The sequence below is a fragment of the Mesoplodon bidens genome (genome assembly GCF_964165515.1).
Source record: "Mesoplodon bidens genome assembly, chromosome: 16".
NCBI lineage: Eukaryota > Metazoa > Chordata > Mammalia > Artiodactyla > Ziphiidae > Mesoplodon > Mesoplodon bidens.
Genome location: NC_138173.1, coordinates 1,145,759 through 1,165,708, shown reverse-complemented (window position 1 = coordinate 1,165,708; position 19,950 = coordinate 1,145,759). Strand labels below are relative to the sequence as shown.

At 49.4% G+C, this 19,950-nt stretch overlaps 1 long non-coding RNA gene and 1 pseudogene across 2 annotated transcripts; one reads left to right on the top strand and one right to left on the bottom strand.

Moving 5' to 3' along the window:
- Positions 1 to 244: 244 nt before the first annotated feature.
- Positions 245 to 6,810, bottom strand: LOC308629888. The gene is made up of 3 exons (XR_014017728.1): positions 6,546 to 6,810; positions 4,859 to 4,935; positions 245 to 666 (listed from the first exon to the last, which is right to left on the bottom strand). It is a non-coding gene; the product is annotated as an uncharacterized lncRNA (long non-coding RNA).
- Positions 6,811 to 6,880: 70 nt separating this feature from the next.
- On the top strand, positions 6,881 to 8,608 carry LOC308630128 (putative ATP-dependent RNA helicase DDX28; annotated as a pseudogene). Its single transcript has one exon. The product of its transcript is annotated as a putative ATP-dependent RNA helicase DDX28 (transcript).
- Positions 8,609 to 19,950: the final 11,342 nt, after the last annotated feature.

Below are 19,950 nucleotides of genomic sequence, written 5' to 3'. Positions count from 1 at the left end.
CATGGTGAATATTCCACTGTGTACATGGACCTCTTTTTCTTTATCCATTCACCTGTTGATGGACATTTTGGTTGCTTCACCATCTTGGCTATTGTGAATAAGGCCGCAGTGCAACTGATACAGCCTGTGTGTTCCCGATTCTGGACTTCTCAGGTGAGAGGCCTACCGGTGGGCCTGCTGCGTCGAATGGAAAACGTAGGGAGTAACCAGGCAAGGTCAGTTACCATGGCAGCCCTGGGAAAAACATTACCAAGTGACACTAACACTCCCAGGAGCCTACATTTGTTTCCACAATAGGTAAACCTTTCTCATTTCAAAGTACTATAATGTGAAATATGCATCTCAGTCAGAACTAGAGGTTACTCAATGTCTGCTGTGATCGGAGGAAAAGAGAAGGGCCTTACACAGTATCTAAAGCAATGACACGAAGAAACTAGGGGCCACGGGCAGAGACACACAGGCTCAGACAGGCTCCAACCTCTATGACATGCTGAGGAGATTCACTTTGTAAGGGCTCGAGCACGAGAAAGCAGCCACTAACCAGCTACCCTGTCTCAAATATGTGGAGAAAGTCAATGTAAATGCTTACCTATGTATTATTCTTTTCTGATCATTCTTTCAGTGTATCCCTTCTGGCTCTGTGCAAAGCGATTCTTTGTTTTGTACCTGAAAAATGAGTGGCACATGTAAATGGATGAAACTTGTCAGAGCAGACATCCAAGGAGCTCTTCAGCTAACGAACGAGGAGCTCCGAGTTCTGGGAAAGAATCGTAAAAGTGGTGTAGAATCACAATATCTTAGAGCATCCTAGGGCTTCCCTGGTGGCGCAGTGGTTGAGAGTCCGCCTGCCGATGCAGGGGACACGGGTTCGTGCCCCGGTCTGGGAGGATCCCACATGCCGCGGAGCGGCTGGGCCCGTGAGCCATGGCTGTTGAGCCTGTGCGTCCGGAGCCTGTGCTCCGCAACGGGAGAGGCCACAACAGTGAGAGGCCCATGTAGCGCAAAAAAAAAAAATAAAAAAAAATAAAAAAAAATAAAATTTTAAATAGAGGAAGGAGCCCAGATAAACTTCAATGAGCAGGTGACATCTGAGCAGAGATCTGAGTTAGCCAAGTTCGTATCTAATGGAAGAGCGACCCTGGGGCAGGAGCTTGTCTGGCGTGTTAGAAGAACAGGAAGGAGGCCACTGTGGTTGCAGCACAGAAAGGAGAAGAGGGTAACGGAAGTCAGATACACAATGGATGGAGAGCAGCGAGCAGGTAGGACACAGCGGTCGGACCCCGAATGGCCTTGTCGGACGCTCTGCGGGCTGTGTTAGCGCTTCACGGTAGGAGCCAGTGAAGGGTTTTAAGGAGAGGAGTGGCATGACGGATCACCTTCCCCATGATCACGCCGACTGCTGTATGAAAAACAGACTGTGGGGGTCACGGTAGACACTGGCAGGTCATCAGAAGGCTCTTCTGCCACCGATGTCAGAGATGATGGTGGCTCAGGACGGAGAGATAGTAGGGGAGGTGGCGAGACGTGGTCACATTCTAAAAATATTTTGAAGGGAGAGCAACAGGAGTAAAACGAAGAAAATCCAAATCCCGTGGCCCAGAGATAACTGTTAATTCATTTATTCTAAGCAAACTCGGTCCCTCCTAAAAACCACAAAGCTTGCCAAGGATGCTCTTCTCAGAGGTACTACACCTTTGTACTACTCAGCCCACTCCGGCATGCCCTCCCCCTCTGCCACTCTCCCAAAACTGCTCTGATTCAAGTCACCAATTACCTCGAAGTGGCTCAACCTATGAGACACTGACCTGTCCTCAGTCGTGTTCTGCTAGCAGCACGTGGCACGGTGAAGCCTCCCCTCTTGCTTGATCTCTCTCCTCCCTGGGTTCGTCGACCGCACACTCTCCCAGTTTTTCTCTCTACCCCTGCTTTGCAGTCTCTTTTCCTGGTTTCACCTCCTTCCCTCACATGTTGAGGTTGCTCCTCAGTCGTGGGCCCTCTTCCCTGCTAATTTCACACATCCTGCCCCACAAATGTATTCACTCCCATGGTATAAACTACTGGCCACGATCATCTCCAAAGGCATCCCAACCTCCCACCAACTGCTCAAAACACATCCCCACTCGGATGTGTTAAGGGCATCTCCTACTCCACGTGTAGAAGACAAAGCCTTGATCAACCTTCCTAAGCCTCGTACTCTGTCTCCAATTATTTATTCAACGGACACTTACTGAGCCCCTAAGATACGCCAAGCACTGCTAGGCACTAGAGACAGAAAGATGAGGCAGGAGGGTAAGGTTCAATAGGACAGAGGGTTATAGAAAGGGAACTTACAGATATGTGTGAAAATAAAAGTGTGCACGGTGCTGTGATGGAGCACTTACGTAAGGCTGTAGGAGTCTAGCTCAGCAGCGAAGAGACTGATGGGGGTTGAGGAGGGCCTCCCTCAAAAAGTAATCTCTGTGGACTTCCCTGGTGGCGCAGCGGCTCAGAATCCGCCAGCCAGCACTATTTACAATAGCCAGGACATGGAAGCAACCCAAGTGTCCATCATCGGATGAATGGATAAAGAAGACGTGGCACATATATACAATGGAATATTGCTCGGCCTTAAAAAGAAACGAAATTGAGTTACTTGTACTGAGGTGGATAGACCTAGAGTCTGTCATACAGAGTGAAGTAAGTCAGAAAGAAAAACAAATACCGTACGCTAACACATATGTATGGAATCTAAAAAAATAAAAGAGTTCTGATGAAGCTAGGGGCAGGACAGGAATAAAGACGCAGACGTAGGGAATGGACTTGAGGACGCGGGGAGGGGGAAGGGTAAGCGGCGATGAAGTAATAGAGTAGCGCTGACATACATACAATACCAAATGTAAAACAGGTAGTGGGAAGCAGCGGCATCGCAAAGGGAGATCAGCTCAGTGCCTTGCCACCACCTAGAGGAGGGTGGAGGCAGACTCGACAGGGAGGGCATATGGGGATATACGTATGCATAGAGCTGATTCACTTTGTTATACAGCAGAAACTAACACACCATTGTAAAGCAATTATACTCCAATAAATATGTTTAAAACAAAACAAAACAAAAACAAAAACAAAAACAAGAATCCACCTGCCAATGCAGGGGACACGGGTTTGCTCCCTGCTCCAGGAAGATCCCGCATGCCTCGGAGCAACTAAGCCCACGAGCCACCGCTACTGAGCCCGTGCGCCACAACTTCTGAAGCCCGCGCACATAGAGCCCGTGCTCCGCAACAAGAGAAGCCCCTGCAGTGAGAAGCCCGTGCCCCACGACGAAGGGTAGCCCCTCCTCGCCGCAACGACAGAAAGCCCACGCGCGGCAACGAAGACCCAACGCGACCAAAAATTGATTAATTAAAGCTTATATTTAAAAAAAAAAACAAAGAAAAAAATCTCTGCTGGGAATTCCCCGGTGGTCCTCTGGTTAGGACCCTGTGCCTCCAGTTCAGGGGGCCTGGGTTCAATCCCTGGTTGGGGAACTAAGGTCCTGAAAGCCGGCACCGCAGCCCAAATAAAAATGAAATAAAATAAAATATATTAAAATAAAAAAAGAAAGGATCTCTGATTCAAGGTCTAAAGGGTGAGAAGGTGTTTATCAGGCCAATACGTGGGGAGAAAATTTTTCCCATTTCAGTAAGTAGCACCTCCATTTACCCAATTACACACCATTAACCCACATTCCCCACATCCAATTCATCGCTTACTCCTATTCGCCTCCAAGCCATCACTAACCTTCCAAATATGACTCTAACGTGCCTGCTTTACTCCACCTCCAAGGCCACCACTGTGCACAAAGCCAGTCTCCTAATGAGTCTCCCCAAATCTTCTCCCGCCCCCTCCTATCCATTCTCTTATAATAGCCAGTACGGTGTCTGAAAAAGGCATCTCTGCTAACACCACTTCCCTGTTTATACCCTGCAATGGCTTCCCACCAACTTTAGGACAAATCCCAAACAGATGATGGACTGGAGGTTGGAAGACCAGAAGGAGGTAGGTAGGGTGTTAGGTTAGAAAGAGGGATAAAGGGTCTAGGCAAACAGCGAAAAGGGCTGAAAAGAAAATGATCGGCACTTGTACAACAGTCCGGATGCAGGCAGGAGAATGCAGGAATAGCGAAGGAATACGAATAGCCAGCCACTTTTTATTTCTGCAATGCCTTTGCAATTCCCAACGTGCTTCACTTATAACTGTGATTCTCAAACCTAGCTGTACATTAGAATCATCTGGAGAGATTTTTAAAACTACCAATGGCCAGGCCTCACCCCATTTTAATCAGAATATACACTTCACTAGGGCAGGAATTTTGTCTGTTTCATTCACTGTCCATATGAAAAGTACCTGGGACATACATGGTGCTCAGAAAATATATACTGAATGAATAAATGAAGGAAGGAATGTACCACTATCACCTGAGATCCAAGGAGACATTCTTTTCAAAACTTAGGGAGTAACCAGGCAAGGTCAGTTACCATGGCAGCCCTGGGAAAAACATTACCAAGTGACACTAACACTCCCAGGAGCCTACATTTGTTTCCACAATAGGTAAACCTTTCTCATTTCAAAGTACTATAATGTGAAATATGCATCTCAGTCAGAACTAGAGGTTACTCAATGTCTGCTGTGATCGGAGGAAAAGAGAAGGGCCTTACACAGTATCTAAAGCAATGACACGAAGAAACTAGGGGCCACGGGCAGAGACACACAGGCTCAGACAGGCTCCAACCTCTATGACATGCTGAGGAGATTCACTTTGTAAGGGCTCGAGCACGAGAAAGCAGCCACTAACCAGCTACCCTGTCTCAAATATGTGGAGAAAGTCAATGTAAATGCTTACCTATGTATTATTCTTTTCTGATCATTCTTTCAGTGTATCCCTTCTGGCTCTGTGCAAAGCGATTCTTTGTTTTGTACCTGAAAAATGAGTGGCACATGTAAATGGATGAAACTTGTCAGAGCAGACATCCAAGGAGCTCTTCAGCTAACGAACGAGGAGCTCCGAGTTCTGGGAAAGAATCGTAAAAGTGGTGTAGAATCACAATATCTTAGAGCATCCTTTATATGAAATCCCCTCTTTCATATCACCAGTCACTGGTCATCAGCCTATACATGAACTTTGCAGTGACAGAAAACCCAGCACTCTCTAGACAGGTCTAGGCACTTCTAGTTGCTACAGCAGTCTATATCAAGTTCAGAATCGGACTCCCTGTCACGCATCAGTCCCAGTCTGCCTTCTGCAATGGTACACCCCATGGCACACCTCATCTCTTTTCCATCTGGCACATTTCCCAAACACATGAGGACAATTTTGTTCTTCCTAAAGCTCTCTTCTCCCACGTCACCCTCCTAAATCACTCCTTCCTTCCTGTGTTTATGACTTTGAGGAGCCCCCAAGGTTTTCTCATCCCAAGGCCGTGACAAGCAATGGCATCAGTGTGCCTGCTACAGATTCTAGGAAAGGGGCAGGGCCACACAAGGGTCTGGCAAATGTGACTGACAACCTGAAGGGAGAGTACATGTGAGAACCTCAGCCTCTCTTCAGTCCTCAGCCTCTATCCAAGGTTTCTCCATAGCACGCTATTGACATTTTGGGCCAGATAATTCTTTTGGGGTGGTGGGGAGGGCTGTCCTATGTCTTGTACGATATGTAGTAGCATCCTGGCCACTACCCACTCGATGTCTGCAGCACCGTCCCACCCGCCCCCACACCCCGGATGTGACAAAGAAAAATGTCTCCAGCCATTGTCAAACGTTCTGGAGGACGGGTGATGGCAAAATCACCCTCACTCAAGAGCCACTGCTCTTTCCAATGACTCTGTTCACCCATGAGGACTCAAAACCCTCTCCTCTGCTGGCTTAGCATTCAACTCTCCAGAACGTCTATCGTGTATCAAAATGCTATTTGAAATTTGATAGTATTTATCTCTATAACGGTATCTGATGAAAGTAAAACTCTTTCGCCAGATGTTAAGAACCTCCCAGGTGATTAATCCACGTTTACCTTATCTCCTACCCGAGACACTGGAAATTACAGAAATGATCGGACACCCATTTTCGGTATCCGTTCAGGAAGTACCTGTTGTCTAAGGCTTTTTGGCAACCTGAACAACTGAATTAAAGTAAAATATTCTGCCTGACCGTGGCTTTGTGAGACAAGACACAAACCTGTAGCAGGACCCTCCTCTCTGCTGTTTACGGAATTGAGGTATCTGACTGGAAAGCCGTTGGAGGTGAACTACCCAAGAAAGCAGTGGGTTCAGGATGAGAATTTGGAAAGGGTGACAAGGGAGGGGAGAATGAACCTCAGCTGAAAAGAAAGGGGAAAAGTACCAAGAGATGAGTTCTCTTGACTGAAGAGAAGATACGCTGAAAGCCATCAGCTTGCCCTCGGGGCCCTCAGCTCTCTGGGGAGCTCTAAGGGAAGGGTGAGCCTGGACCTACGACTCCGGACTCCTGGTCTCGGCCCCCAGGCCTGACCCCATTCACTCAGACTCTCAATAAATACTTGTATTCAAAGACCTTACACGGGGACCACATCTGGGAAAACATCGCCGCACCCTCATCATAAGTCACAGGGGGAGACCCGAACTGGCCAAGCCATGACAGGAGCTGTGAGGGCGACAAAAGAGCACGGCAGGGATCGGACATCGGATCGCCAGAAGCCCTCCGCCCTCCTGGTTCGTAATGCCAGGGCCCCATCGCCGCGTATCGCCGGACCCCGGTCCTGCCTCCGTCGCGCACCCTTCCCCAAGGTTGGCGGGGGTCTGGAGTCACCATCCCCGGTTCGGACCTACACACCTCGCCGTTGCTGAGCTCTGCACATCCCGCTCCTTCCACACAGTTCGCCGAGTCCGCGGGCCTTACTGAGCCGCGCCGGCCACCGTCCGCGAGGCCTTGGCGCGCCGGTGACGTCACTGTCGTGCGCCTCTCCCGCAACAAGGGGCGTATGGCTCTCGCACGGCGGCTGCGGCTGTTGTCGCTCGCGGCTCGGTTGCTTCTGGCGCCTCGCCGGGACCTGACGGTCTGCGGTCCCATCGAGCCCCTGCCCGTGGTGCGCATCCTGCGGGCTCTACAGCGGCGGCAGGAAGAGCGGCAGAGTGGGCAGCGGAGCCCCCCCGCGGCCGTTGCTGGCGCGTCCTGGGCTGACGCTGATGTCAGTGCGGCGACCGGACTTGAACCAGCCGGCTCACCTCACGCTGGGCTCTTGGAACCCGCGCCACTCTCTTCGTGGGGCTGGAGGAATCGGTGCACCCACGCGGACCATTTCTCCATCGAGTGCGCGCAACATGAGGCTCCAGCGCTGCGGAACCTTTCGCCCAAGGACAGCTGCACTGAAGTGTGTCTGGAGCTCCCCGTTCTGAGCGCGCTACAGGAGGCTGCTCCCGAAGTTGTTCGGCCCACAAACGTGCAGTCGAGTACCATTCCCCCACTTCTTCGCGGCCGCCACATTCTCTGCGCCGCAGAAACCGGCAGTGGCAAAACTCTCAGCTACATGCTACCTCTCCTTCAACGGCTGTTGGGCCAGCCAAGGCTGGACCCCTGTCGTATCCCTGCTCCTCGAGGCCTGGTTCTTGTGCCTTCTCGAGAATTAGCCGAACTGGTGAGTGCCGTGGCCCAGGCCTTGGGCAGCTCCTTGGACCTCCAGGTGCGGGAGTTAGGGGGAGGCCATGGCATGAGGAGGATCAGGCTGCAACTGTCCAAACAACCTCCAGCAGATATTCTGGTGGCCACTCCGGGGGCTCTGTGGAAGGCCCTGAAAACTCAACTGATCAGCCTGGAGCAGCTCTCCTTCTTGGTGTTGGATGATGCAGACATGCTGTTGGATGAAATCTTCCTGGAACTGGTGGATTACATTTTGGAGGGGAGCCATATAGTAGAAGGCTCAGCTGACATAAAAGACCCCTTCAATCCCAAAGCTCAGTTAGTGCTGGTGGGTGCCACATTTCCCGAAGGTGTAGGCCAGCTGCTGAGTAAAGTTGCCAGCTTAGACTCTCTAACCCCCGTTACCAGTGACAAGCTCCACTGCATCATGCCTCATGTCAGACAGACATTCATGAGGCCGAAGGGAACAGAGAAGGTGACAGGGTTGGTACAGATCCTTAGACAGCATGACAGAGCATATAGGACTGGCGCCGCAGGAACTGTTTTGTGTTCTGTAATTGCTACAGCGCTGTGAACTGGCTGGGGTATATATTCTGGATGACCACAAAATCCAACACTTAAGACTGCAGGGACAAATACCAGCCTCAATGAGAGCAGGCATCTTCCAGTCCTTCCAGAAGGGCTCCCGAGACATTCTTCTCTGCACAGACATCGCCTCTCAGGGCCTGGACAGCACCCAGGTGGAGCTAGTCATCAATTATGATTCCCCTCTCACCCTGCAAGACTACATCCACAGAGCAGGGAGGGTGGGCCGGGTGGGGATCGAGGTGCCAGTCACTGTCATCAGCTTTGTGACCCATCCCTGGGACGTGAGCCTGGCTCAGAAGATTGAACTGGCAGCTTGCCAGAGGAGAAGCCTTCCAGGACTGGGGTCCTCAGAGAGCCTTTGCACCAGCAAACCTTACTGCAGCAGGCTTATATATGATGCCATAACAGGGACCTTTCCCTCTGTGCTGGATGGGTGAGCACACTTGTCAGTAGGGTGCTCTGGGCTGCCTAGTCACCTTCTGAAGACCCGGGCTGCTGTCTGGCTTCAAAAGGTAAGTTGCTGGCCAACACTTGAGGGTGAACTACTGAGCTTGGCTCTCTGTAGTCTTTCACGTGAAGAATAATGTCGATCTTGGCTCTGTATTATGTCATGGTTTCTAACAATAAGCGATGTTTCTATGGGTGCCCCTTAATAACAGTTTCCACTGGGGCAGAATTCAGTAAACCCTGAGAAGATTCACACTCCAAACTACCACACTTAGGACGAAGGCTCTTTCAATTGATGTTTTAGTTTAAATTTTGTTTCCTGCCCCCAAACATCCATTAAGCCTCCAGGAGAAGGAAAAGGGGATGTGACTAGCAATAAAGAGAAATTTTCTTCACAAGAAATTTTCTTGGCCATGGCAAGCTTAGGCACTTTTGGTGAAATCTCTCTGGGAAGTACTGGCAGAGGAATCAAAGGCAAACTGACACAGAAATATTGCTTGGTGTGCATTTCCAGGCTCTGCCTTCTTTCTCATCTCTTGGTGGCAGGTGGAGGAAGAGAAGAAAAGGTTAAACTTTTTTATAAACCAGCAGAATAAGCTTATAACATCCTCTCACTATCTCTGCATAGGTTCTAGTCTCTGCAGCATTATATAAGCTTTGCCCAAAGTAATGAACTGTTGAAAGTCAAATGTAATACTTCACCAAACAACTTAAAAATGCTTGCGCACTGGAAAGGGTTAAGTTGCAGAGAACACAAATGGACCCAGAGCAACCTTTGCCGAAAGAGAATATTGTGCTAAATGTACAGTCATAGCTCTTTTCCATATGAAGAAACAGTCAGAAGGATAAAAGAACTTGGTCAAAATCACACAAGTCAGTAGGAAAGAATCTGGTTTGTCTGTCCTCAGGGTTGTGTTCTTTAACCACCAGGCTAGCTTTTCTCAAATCTGATTAATGCATTGAATAACTATACACCTCTGCTTGCCTTGAATATTCCCTATTTATACATATGCCTGCTGCAGTTTTTAATATTGCCCACTTTGACTCCCAAAAGCAACCGAGAATACACAATAATTTGGTCTCTCTATCCATGGACCACTGTGGTGGGACTGCCCAGGAAGCTTATGAAAAGTGCAGCTTCCTGAGCCCTACTCCAGATCTAGATAAGTTTTCTGAGGGTTGGCTCAAGAATCCAGGTACAAGGCTTTTTAAGTGGTTTGGTGGAACCCCCCAGGTGATTCTCTCGCTCTCTTAAGTTAATAAACCGTTTATTCTGCCTCCCCCAGATGCCCAGCCAGGTCCTGTTAAGGTAGGAGTCCCCACACCACATCAGAGGGATGCTCCCAGCCAAGTAATCTCCGGAGCCTTGGAGATTCTGAATGGTCTCATGCTGGCCCACCTGCCGTGACAAACCTCCGCCAGAGCAAGCATTCCCCTTCACATTTTACCTTCTACCACTCCCAAAGGCAGTCTGCTCCAATGAGGCCTGACTTCGTCTGTCCTAACGGGCACCCACTGATTCAAGCAGTTTAGGGATAGAAGGTGCTGTGGTTCTCAACCAGGGTGGCCCAACCTCTAAAAGGGTAGTCCAAGCAGTCTCTACCTCCTGGGCACATCCCCTCTGCAACAGCCCCAGTAAACGAAGGTCCCATCTTTGCTTTTTCAAGGTCGGCAACAGGGAGTCCCCTCCTAAAGAAGGTTCTCTCTCATTGCCACACTATCAAAAGCTGCCCCCAATGTGGTTCCTTCCTGTGGGCCTGATCAGGCTAAGGGCAGAGTTGTCTCTTTCCTTCTCTGAGTCAGACCAAGTTGTCTTACTAACCCCTCTTCACAGTGTTGACCATGATTTTCACGGGGGCTGCTGCTGAGCCTTTATCTCATCCTTTCATGGTGGAGAGAGAGAGGATTATAATGATTTTTACTTCTAGGGGAGAGGGGAGTGTAATGATTATGTTGTCATTTTGTATTATGTCCTTTTGTCATGAATTTGTTTTGAATTTCATATTAAAATGGGTCCGCCATTCCCACTTTGTGAGGTCATTCAGCACCCTCATTTTGCACCTTTAACATCTCTCTCAGTATCACTTGGAAATGTTTGAAACGGCTTGAGCTCGTCCTCACATTCCTATCAGCTGTAAATCCGGAGCCCCAACATGAACGTAACCATTGAGCAGAACCCCTCTTCACTAGCTGTGTAACACTGGGTAGGCTCCTTAACATCTTGGTTTTTCTAAGCCCTCAGGTGTAAAAATGTGAGGGTTCTATGAATTTATATTTGGGGCAGGACAAGGTCGAGAAGAGTGTGTCTTTGCTTGTATTCTTCCAAACTGGAATGTCTTCCCTCTCTTCCCCATGGGTCCAAATCTCACTTGTCCTTCAGGCCCACTGCCAAGGAGCCTTCCCTGATTCCCCAGTCCACACAATTCTCTGCCTCTTAGGGTCAGTGCCATACAACCTAGCTGTCTCTTAACGTTAATCTTGCCTCTCAAGCCAGTTTTAGGATGTGGGTCTCTCTTGCCCTCCTGGGGCCCCTGGGGCTGTACCAGCCCACCTGCATGCCCCACGTGGGGTGTCTACTAGACTAGGGCATGGGTGGGGAGGCCCAGGTGTGAGGGACCAGGCAGAGTACCTCTGCCTCCACCCTGCTCTCCTCCACAAAACTGCCCCTCCTCCTGAAGCCTGACCGCAAGTCACAGGTTCCTTATTATGACCTCACTGGGTAGTGATGACCTCACAGGCCTTCTCACAGTTTCCATGGCAGCATAACTATGGAAACGTGCTGCCCTCAGAGAAACTTCCCTACCAGTTCTCCACCAGATACCAATCTCTTTGGTTGTCTGAGAGAGAATGTCTGACCGGATCGTCTATATTTACTCAAACCTGTGCTCTGTTCCCTGGCTGGGCAGTGCAGCAGGTACACCGAGACCGGGCATCTGTAGAAGAGGCATGGTGTACACACAACCTCACCTGGCTGCCACATGTTCCTGTGGGGCTTGCCCACTACGTAAACCTCAGCGCTTTCCCAGCTGTAAGTAATACCAGTGACCTGGGACACCTTCAGGGTCCCACAGTGCTCACTGCTGAGGACAAGTGAAAGGTCATCCCTGAACTAGTGTTCAGGAAGCTTCTGATCTTTATAAATGTTGCCTTCCGCTTTGGGCTACAGGATGCTTCCATTCAGACCCTTTCCTGATTGGCCTCTTAGCAAAAGGCAAGTGCATTTTTGTTGGCAGATGGTAAACGGAGCAGTTTGAGGAAGAGGGCCACTCTTGAACCGCACCTTCAAACCCAGGCACCTCTGTGTTGTCATGTACACATCTATATCGGTCCCCTCAGACACATCGCATACTGAGCTGCTGAGTACTAGGGGAGAGGGTGGTGCCTTATTCATGGGAAGACCGGAAGGACCAAGGGGGGTGACGAAGCGCTAGTGAGACTGGAGGGCTGAGCAGATGGTGTCCCAGGAGGCTGGGTGGATGTGAGCCTACACTTGGTACCCAGAACCCGGTTCTGAGTCTCCTGATCACTCTGCCTCAGTATTTGGCCTTGTTCTAATCTAGATAAAAGTATCAGAGGGCTAGAGTTCAGTGTGGTTGTAACAGGCATTATAAATGGGGCCCAAGAGGGGTTGCCAAGGTGGGAGGGGTCCTTAACCAATTTATATTAGGTTATCTTTTTCCAAAACTTGAAAGACGTTTCCATTAAAGCCTCAGAAGTGACACACTGCAAGAAATGTTTTCTCTGTTGTGGAAGGGAGAGATGGAGAGGATCATGATTGCAATTTCTTTCGGGTTCCACTGTTTTCCCTGGCAACGGTGAAGAGACTACCTCACCTGATGCAGCCGTAGGCTCTAGGAATTGCTTTTGCAGCCAGTGTCCCTTCTCTAGGGACTCATAGAGGTGATGGGCCAAGTCTGTGTTTTGGATGTCAAGTAGATTAAAGGTCTTCAGCCAGAAACTGGGAGAGACATGAGAGAGGGAAATTCTGGCAGGAGACTGTGTACAGCAGAAGTGACTGATCAGTTCTGATTTTCTTTGCAGCAGCTGTGGCTCCCATTTCTCCTCCTAAACCTGGTCACTACCATGTCCTTAACCGAGGGTGTGGAGAAACGCAGTTGGGCCGGCATGGGGAGACATACTGCCTGGTTGGTGGCTACCGGGCCTACGGGGATGCTCCTTTGGCCATGCCAGCAAAGGAGGAAGCCGAGAAGCCAGTCCCCAGATGTGCTCCCGAGAGAAAGCACACTCCGGAAGAGTCGGACGAAGATCTCGGTTGCTCCAGACCCAAAATCCGGCGATTGTAGCATGGTGCCAGGAGGCGGACTCCACAGAATCTTGCTGGCTGAACCATTCTGAAGACAGGGCAATGGTTTAACTGCCTAAGACAGCGAATGCCTCTTCCTGCAGTGACCCCTCCCGCCCCCCCCCCACTGCCCACTACCACAGATTAGAACCTGCGTCGTTCTGTCTGAGCCTTCCTCAGCCAGGAGCCTCCCTGCACACTAAATGGCCATAAGCCAGGAGCCTCAGAAAGTGAGGTTTGAAATGAGAGTCTGCCCTGAACATCCCAGGGCGGAAGCTGGCCTGGAAGAAAACCTGGCATTCCTCTGCTCAATCCTCACGGGCCCCTTTGTGAGCTGGAGAAAGTGAAGTCTGCACTCTGCGAGCCGAGGAGGATGCAGGAGCAGAGACAGGGTGCAGAGAAGCCTTAGCAGTCTACCACATGGGCTCCTGCCCTGAGCCATTGTCAGCGGCCACCACCACAAACCAGGGGGGAGCTGGGCTTTTTGAAACTGAAAGCAGCAATCTGTGGCTTCCCAAAGAGCCTCCTGCCTGGGGTCTCAGGAGGCAGGACAGAGAGGCCCAGGAAGCCCTGCTCCCTGAAGCAAGAACAGGATGGAGAGTCAAGCAGCACGCACCCCGCCCCGAGGTTCACATGCTCCTTTATTGCCAGCCCTTTCTGTCCCCAGTGGGGTCCCTTACTGCTCAATAAAATGTTTTTCTGTAACAGATTTGTAGGGTCGCCAGTGCTCAGACTTAGGTCACTACCCCTGTGCTAGGCACTCCTGCCACCTGGGAAAGGTTCCAAAGGTGGAACAGCTCCAGGGGGTGCCAGGGATCAGAGCAAAAACTTGAGAGGCTGGGGATGCAGGAGTTTGGGCACAGTCCCTAAATCATCTCAGTGGTTGAGCTGCTGTGAGAAGGCACATCCCCAGTGTGCGTGTGTGTGTGTGTGTGTGTGTGTGTGTGTGTGTGTGTGTGTGTTGGGGGGAGGGGGTCCCTAGAGGAGGCAGCTAGAGGGAGGGCCTGAGGCTGGAAATGGGGAATGGCGTGCGGCCTCTGAGCAAGCACAGGCACTTAGCCCTTGAAGTTTCTGGGAAAGCTAGTGCCACAAGGGCCACGAGATAAGGCAAGTGTAGCAGCAGAACCCAGGTGCCAGGTCTTTCTTCAGAACCTACACTTCTCCACGAGGCCGGGCCTTCCACGCTGAGGTAGGAGGGATCCTGGCCAGAAGGTCAGCCAGCAGCTCTGGGACGAAGGTTGCTGCGGTGGGGGCTCTTCTGCCATGGAAGCGACTTCATTTCCTTCCACACAAATAGCCTACTGACTGAGTTCCTGCTCTGTTGAGTAAAAGGGTGTTGACTCTCCCCAGAAGGTTGTTCAGTTCACATCCCAAAAGTCCCTCTATTCAGGCCCTGGGGAGGTGTAGCAGCTCCTGAGGGCGCTCTCCTGAGGCTGGCTGACAGAAGTGGGGGAGGTTCCTGATAGTTCCCAGGTGCTGGTTCAAGTCCCCAGAGAATGGTCATGCAGGTTGGGGAGTCAAGTAGGAGGAGAGAGAAGGTCGGGGGCAGAGGGCCCCCTCCTGAATCCAGAGCTCACAAGGTTACCCCCCCATTTCCAGAAATTATCTCTTCCCCCACACCAGCCCCCATGGCCCAGTACTGGGAAACCGGGAGCCCAGAGCACTTGTGGCCACAGAGACCCTCGCACGCAGCCCTCGGGGTGGGCGGGGCCGGCTGCAGGCAGATGGGGACGAGGTGTGCTCCCGGGAGGCCACGGGCTGCAGGTGGCCCTCTGAGAGAAGCACCCCATTTTGGACAGGAAGGTTAGAGGCGGGGGAGAGCACCCTAGGGCGCCCCCTCGGAGCAGTGGGTGTGGGAAGAGGGGCGGGGGCGGAGGGAACCCGCGATGGGAGGCGAGTGGGCTCTCAGCAGAGGCCAGCTTAGCCCGCGGGAGCTGCCTCTGAGCAGGGGGCGGGAGGGCAGTGCCCCCCTGTGGCTGCCGGGCTTCCCGGATCCGGATCACGGCGGCTCTCCGCACACGGCTCGCAGGGTCCTGTGACTCTGTATCCCTTCCCTCACCCCGCCCCCCTTGCGAGGCCGCGCCGCTGGGTGGCCTGTGTCGACGGGCAGAACCCCATAGCCCGCCCCTCTCAGACCCGCCTCTGCCCGCCTGCCTTGCCCTGCGCAGCTTGCGGCCCGGGGGCCTCGAAGGTCCCCGTGCACGCAGCCAGCGGCCTCTGCTGTGCCTGCTGCTCCTGCTGGGTCTGCTGCTGTGATCGGTAACCCTCGTGCAGACCACGCTGGGCACCTCCAGCACCCCAAGTCCGCGGGAGCGCACGCGGGCCCTGATGCGGGACTTCCCGCTTGTGGAAGGGTGGCTGCAGTGTGTGCGGGCTGCTGGGGGCCTAGCCTGGCCCTGGGCAGGGGAGGAGGTCCGGAGCATGTAGCGCTAGTGGGGAGGCTCCCTCACACCACCCCTGGATGTCCTCTCCATCGTCTATGGATGCCCTTCCCCTTCTCTGTCATCCCCTCCCTGGTGGGAAACCCTCAGCCCAGGCCTCAGCTGCTCCTAGTATAGTCTGTGTGACAGTGTGAGGTGGGGGACCCCCAGGCTGGCCCAGGCCAGGCAATGTGTCCTGCCCGATCCCAAGACCTAAGGAGCCCACCCATTTGCCTTGACCTCCCTCCAGCCACAACAACATGCCCCTGGTCCACAATGGGCTATATAGCATGGTAATCTGTGCAATTTCAGCCATGGCTAGACCAGCTTGGACAGGCTGAAAGATGGTCTCGTGGGTGGCCAGGTACCAAAGGGACACACAAGGTGCCACCATGGCTGCTGGGGAATGTGGGGCAGTTTGGGGGCCACAGAGACCACAGGTTAGTCACATTGGAACGAAGTTACCATAGTGACCTAGAAAGTGCCATGCCATGGATGCTGGGGGCTACAGGGGTCACAGTGAGCCCACCTGACGGGCTTCCAAGTACCACAGAAAAAGCAACGCATTACATGTGACTTCTGGGCACAGTAAGTGCTGTGCCAGCTGAGGAGGCTATGAGAAGCCCAAGGAGTTCCAAAGCCCAAACTAAGCCCTGGCCTTCCCTCAGTTCTGGTCAGCCTACGTCCCATGCCAGACCCACGAACGGGATGCTGTGCGCCTCATCCTGGAACAAATTGACCTCATCCGCCTCATGTGTGCCTCCTATTCTGAGCTGGAGCTTGTGACCTCAGTTAAAGGTAGACGGGGGACTTCCCTGGTAGTCTAGAGGTTAAGACTCCACGCTTCCACTGCAGGGGGGTCGGGTTTGATTCCCGGTGGGGGAACTAAGAGCCCTCATGCTGCGTGGCACGGCCAAAAAAAAAGGTAAACAGACTGGTGGTAGTGGGTGTTAGGGACTTCAGTAAGCTACCCCTGCCTCTGAAAATGATCATCTGACCTATGTGCCCCCAGCTCTCAACAATACCCGGAAGTTGGCTTGCCTTACTGGTGTGGAGGGCGGGCACTCACTGGACAGCAGCCTCTCCATCTTGCGTACCTTCTATGCGCTGGGTGTGCGCTACGTGACACTCACCCACACCTGCTACATGCCCTGGTGAGCACCTGAATATATTCAGGAAAAAACGCATTCGCCCTTTTTGGCCAACCAAACAAGCGGGCAATGCAAATCAACACTGCAAAGAAGTCTCACTAGGCATTGGTCAAAAGGGCCATGCTGAAAAAGTGTAAAAACCAGAAATGCAGGGCAAGTCAAGGAGAAAAGGGAGCTTTTTTACGCTGATGGGCGTGATATAAATTGCCAACGGCCACTCTCGAAAATTGTATGGTGTTTCCTAAAACATCTAAAAAACAGAGCTACAGAGCACAGGGCACTTCCACTCATGGGCTTATATCTTGAGAAAACCAAAAATCGACAGGACACAGGCACCCCAAATTTTAGGGCTGCTGTGTTCACAAAATCCTCGACTCGGGTACACCTTAAGTAGCTCATGAAAGAGAAAAATGGATAAACAAGTTGTAGTACTTATGTACAATGGAATATCACTCAGCCATGAAATCAATGTCCTAAGGCTAGTAGCAGCATAATGAGTGGGTTTAGGTACGATGATTCTAAGAGAAATACGTCACACAGATAAAGAAACTTATCATAAGATATCAGTTATAAACGGAATGTAAAAATCGCTATATGAACTAAATTACAAAACAGAACAGAGTCACACATTTAGAAAACACACTTATGGCTGCTTAAGGGGAAAGGTGAGGTGGGGTGATGCATAAAACAACAGTTTGAAATTAGCACAGATACCGTTCAATCAACCAAATATGTAATAGAGAAGACCTACTCATTGCTCAGTGAACTGGACTCAACACACCTTATTCACCACAGAAGAATATATCCGCGTAGTAAGAATCTTAAAAAGTATTTATTGATATTTCTCGGTAAGTGAATATAGTGGGTGTAAAGGGGCACAAACACAGCATTGAAAATCAGCTAAATCCCATTATAAATACAAATTACAAAAAAAAGCAAAGATAGTGAAAGAGAGAGAAATTCTTAAAAAATTCGTTCAGTGGCTGTGATGCAACCTGGATTGACCACATCTAGACCCACAGCTGGAAGAGACATAAGGCTGGACACTCTTGGGGGCGACCGGATTGGTGAGGTTGCGTGAGCAAATGCAGACCCTTTAAAGTAATACTGCGTGCTACCCATTCCATGGGTCAGAAATCTCCAGGTTCAAGGGAATCTTCCTACAGCTAAAACATGCATGGGAAACCCAGAGGATGGTACACCATATGATCGGGAAACGTTTCTAAAACGCACCTCATTTTTCATCTCATGGTGCTCGGGTTCGCCATTCCAGCTGCTTTACCAACAATCTCCCCACTTGGAGAATCAGCACCTTTAACCTCCTGTTTTGTACAGTTTGCAATTTGTCCAGAGGTTGAACGGGTAGAGGGGGAACCAATGAGAGATCAGCTCTAGGTGTTTGGACAGACACATGTCACTCTAATTTCCAATCAGGAAGAAGAATTAACCAAAGGCTCTGCCTGCCCCCCGGAACCAGAATAGGGCCTGAAGCAATCCTGCGGTTTGGAGGCCAGCTCCCAAAAAGGCGAGTTGAAAAATGAATCTCAGAGGCACTAAGATTCACAAACCTGCAGGATAATAAATGATAACTTTCGTACCTTATTGAGGTAAGGCAACGAAGAGGATTTGAAAACAAGGCAGAATTGCAGGAAACCGTTTTCAAGAGGTAGATCGGAGTCGCCTTTAAAGCACATGAAAAGCGGCAGAACTTCGACAATGATGCAGTTGGCCAAAATGGGCGTACTTTTTTTTTCCTGAATATATTAAGGAAAAAAGGCGTAGGCCCTTTTTGGCCAACCAAGCAAGTGGGCAATGCAAATCAGCACTACAAAGAAGTCTCACTTTGCATCGTTCAAAAGGGGTTTTACCATGTTTGAAATTCCAATATTTTAGCCTGACACGTTTTTGGATTTTAGAAAAAAAAATATTTTAAATGAGACAAAAAATCTTTTTTATGACCCAAAAAGACAGCAATAGTTTTATATTTTTATCTATTTCACTTGCACACAAAAGTCTCATGGGGTTATGTAAAGCAGTCCTGTTGGATGCTGTGCATGGTGCAAATATGGATTAAAGCTTTGGAATCTTAAGCTTCACTCACCTGAAACTTTTAAATTAGGATGCAAGCAATCCTTTCCAACATGTGAACAGAGAAGGACACTGTCTTTATTTTGTCAGGTAATTAATCTGTCTTTTGCCCCAAGGAGAGAAACACCTGGCACTTCTATCAATGTGTTGTACAAAAATCTTTGAACACAGAGTGCAAGCAGAGGCTGATACAAGATGTGAAAGAAAAAAAAAGAGAGAGAGACCCCTGTGGCATTTTCTCCTAACTTATTGCAATCTCCCATTTAAAATGTGGGAATAATCAATCTTCTGAGGAGAAAGGCCCAAGGAAGCTTTTTGCTTTTGTGGAATAATGCAATGCCTAAAGATTTCATGAGGCAAGAAGAATTAATGAGAATGACCATGAGAAATCAAGAAAAGTCAGATCCATGGATGAAGTGATGTTTACCTCTGTGAATCAATGAGAAGTAGGAGCAAATGAAAAGAAAGCTGAATACAACATTTTCTGAATAAATGTAACCTTTCAGCTGTCAGACAAATTAATGCTCACTATGATACAACATATTTAGTTCAGAAAGTTAACTTAAATTTAAAGCTTAACAATTAGATTTATTGAAGAAACGAAAACATATTTGTGGTTTAGAATATATAATGTGTTCTGCAACAGATAAGAAGATTACATAAATAAATAGAAATAAGACTAGAGGAAAATAACAAATTAGGTGTTATTAACATTAAAAACTGACACTCATCTAAAGAAAGAGGAGAGACAGAAAGACAGAAGAACTTATATCAAGTATATATTTAAAACTCCTAAATAAGAAGTCTTCAGATGTTAAAAAAAAAATTCTTCAATAAGAAGATAATGTAATAGCAAAGATGGGAAAAATATACCAAAAGATATTTCAAGAAAGAGAGTACAGAACGTTAAGTAAACATATCAAAAGATGCTTGGCTTCTTAGTAGTCAATTAAATGCAAAAAAGTCATACCTGGAATTATCACTCACCAACCAGAAAGTTCAAATGAAAATGACAGGTATTATCAAGTTTGACAAGAATGTGTGTAATCCTTGAATCTCATTCACTGCTGCTGAGGATGAAAAATCATACAAATGTTTTGAAAATATTTAGAAATATCTAAAAAGATAAACAGATGAAAGCTATGAGTCAAAAATGTTACTACTACATGTATATTGAACAATAATTTATACACATACCACCAAAGCTCAAGTTCTAGTATGTATATACCAGTGCAATTCTCAATAGACCCAAACTGAAAATCACTCATATTGTAATACATTTTGGAAAAAATTAATTAATAGTTAAATATTGGGCTTCCCTGGTGGCGCA